The sequence below is a fragment of the Trichechus manatus genome, unplaced genomic scaffold (genome assembly GCF_000243295.1).
Source record: "Trichechus manatus latirostris isolate Lorelei unplaced genomic scaffold, TriManLat1.0 scaffold00022, whole genome shotgun sequence".
NCBI classification, from domain to species: Eukaryota; Metazoa; Chordata; class Mammalia; order Sirenia; family Trichechidae; genus Trichechus; species Trichechus manatus.
In genome coordinates, this window is record NW_004443958.1 from 8,527,842 (window position 1) to 8,530,843 (window position 3,002).

Genomic DNA, 3,002 nt, shown 5'->3' on the forward strand with positions numbered 1-3,002 from the left:
AACTAGATGGTGCCCGGCTACCACCACTGACTGCTCTGAACAGGATCACAACAGAGGGTTCTGAACAGAGCTGGAAAAGGATGTAGAACAAAATTCTAACACACACAAAAAAAGACCAGATTTACTGGCCTGACAGAGACTGGAGAAACCCCGAGAGTATGGCCCCCGGACACCCATTTAGCTCAGTGGTGAAGTCACTCCCGAGGTTCACCATTCAGCCGGGGATTGGACAGCCCCATAAAACAAAATAGGACTAATGAGGTTCAGCAGTCCAGGGACAAGGACTAAAAGGCAGAAGGGGACAGGAAAGCTGGTGATAGGGAACCCAAGGTTGAGTAAGGACAGTGTTGACATGTAGTGGGGTTGTTAACCATTGTCATAGGGCAATATGTGTACTGACTTAAATGAGAAACTATTTGTTCTGTAAACCTGCATCTAAAGTGAGAATAGTAGCACAACTGGAAGAACGTAGTCGAAGTAACTGAATTGTACATGTAGAAACTTTTGAAATGGCATATCTTTGGCTATGTATATTTTCACCAAAAAAAAAAAAGTTTCTCCAAGGCTGAGAAGGGAGCGTACTGACATGTCGTGGGGTGGTTAACCAATGTCATAAAACAATATGTGTACTGACTGTTTAATGAGAAAATATTTGTTCTGTAAACCTTCACCTAAAGTACAATAATAAAAAAAAAAAGAATGTAATCGATGTCAAAAAAAAAAAAAAAGGTTCAGAAGTAGGTGGTCCCAAGGCAAACGAGGCTGCTTAACAACTTCATCAGGAACCCAAACTTGCATCAGCTTCCCACTGTGCTTTCCTGGGTGGTTCAGATTTTCGTTCTTAGGCTTGTTGCTTACAGATCTCATTGTCCAAAACTGGTTAACGTGCTTATTCCTTGTTGCAAAGGAGACTGGGAAAGCAAGTGTCTGCTTTTTTGGCCTTTATAGTTGTTGTTGTTGTGGGCTGCCAAGTCGATTCCGACTCACAGTGATCCTATAGGACAGAGTAGAACTGCCCCATAGGGTTTCCTAGGCTGTGATCTTTATGGTGGCGCAGTGGTTAAGAGCTTGGCTGCTAACCAAAAAGTCGGCATTTCAAATCTACCAACCACTCCTTGGAAACCCTATTGGGTAATTCTGCTGTGTCCTACAGGGTTGCTATGAGTCAGACTCAACATCAACAGGCTTTGTTTGGTTTTAGAATCTTTATGGGAGCACGTTGCCAGGTCTTTTCTCCCGTGGAGTGGCTGGTGGGTTGGAACCACTGACCTTTTGGTTAGCAGCAAACGTTTAACCATTGCGCCACCAGGGCTCCTGGCTTTTATAGTAGGCAGCATAAAAGGGAGTAGGGAAAGGCTCTTAAGTAGCCAACTAATAGTGTCTGCCTCCCTGGGAAGATGTATTTGCAATATATGTAAAAGTTAAAGGTGTAGTATCCAAATATATGAAGGACTCCTATACATTAAAGAAAAAAGATAACCCAGTAGAAAACTCGGTGAAGTATGTAAACAGGTAATTACAGGAGAATAAAATGCAAATGGACAAAAGTTGTGAAAAGATAATCAAACTGGGTAATTTTCAGGGAAATGAAAATTAGAACAAGAGTTGGTTTAAAAAAAACTCTTAATAATAAAAAGTATTACTTTTTATCAATCAAGTTGGTAAAAATGTAAAGTTTAACAATATCAAGTATTGACGAAGATTTAGGGAAACAGGGAACCTTTTAAACTATTGGCAGATGTATTAACTGGTACAGCTATTTTGGAGTGAAAATTGACAATATATTTGTATATCTGTCAAATTTTATATATAATACCATTATTGGTATCTTCTTCTGAGAAATATTACCATTTGTAGGGTGTATGAGGATGTTAGTTGAAACATTGTTTTAACAGCAGAAAATTTGGAAAAACAACAACCCTAAATGTCCAATAATAGGAGAATGGTTAAACAAGCTATTATATATCCAAGTTTTGGACTACTGTGCAACAGTTATGAATGAGTTAGATCTACGTGTAAGAGCATGGAAAGATCTCTAAAACATGCTAAGTTAAGGAAAACTCAGAGCTATATTAAAAATGGGACATCACATACGTAAACTATACACACAAAATAATACCATAAAAATATTATAAGGTGATATTTTCTATAGATACATATTTATATACATAAAATATATTTTTAAAATTGTATTTAAAAAGGTCTGGAAGATATGCAACCAAGATCCGGGGGGTAGGGGTGAATTTCAGTGGTTAAACAAAAAAAGCTGGCAGAACCTGAAAGATCACCTGATGCAGTATTTTCCCACGTAACGTAAGCATCCTCCTGCTGGTTCACAAAATGATTTTCAGTAGTCATAAACCTAGCATGAAGTAAACTGGAATCTCATAGGGAGGAAGTTATCCCATTTTCAGTGATTTTCAATCCTTAGGATCAGGTGAAAGAGAAATTCTCGGTATGGTACCCATATGACCGTCCTAACACTTGTTCATCTCCCTTTCCCCCTCCCCCTTCTTTTCTCTCCCTTTTTTGTTTTTTTGGGGCTTTGGGAGTGGTTTTAGTTCTGGGTTAACAGAGCATCTGGGGGCCATAGTTTCAGGGGTTCCTCCAGTCTCTGTCAGACCATTAAGTCTGGCCTTTTTACATGAATTTGAGTTCTGCTGTGCACTTTTCTCCTGCTCCATCCAGGACTCTCTGTTGTGTTCCCTGTCAGGGCAGTCATTGGTGGTAGCCAGGCACTATCTAGCTCTTCTGGTCTCAGGCTGGTGGAGTCTGTAGTTTATGTGGACCTTTTGTCTCTCGGGGTAATATTTTCCTTATGTCTTTGGTGTTCTTCATTCTCCTTTGCTCCAAGTGGGTTGGGACCAATTGATGCATCTTAGATGGCCGCTCACAAGTTCCCTTTTTAACAAAGAGCAAACCCTTGGATCACAGCCTGCAATAGGAACAAAATCTAGCTAAATTTAATAACATTATTTATAGTCTATTTTTAAGATTACCTT

General features: G+C 39.4%; 1 protein-coding gene across 1 annotated transcript in view; it reads left to right on the top strand.

Moving 5' to 3' along the window:
* Positions 1 to 3,002, top strand: part of COL14A1 (collagen type XIV alpha 1 chain) — a 266,930-nt gene that overhangs the window by 196,563 nt on the left and 67,365 nt on the right. The window lies entirely within an intron of this gene.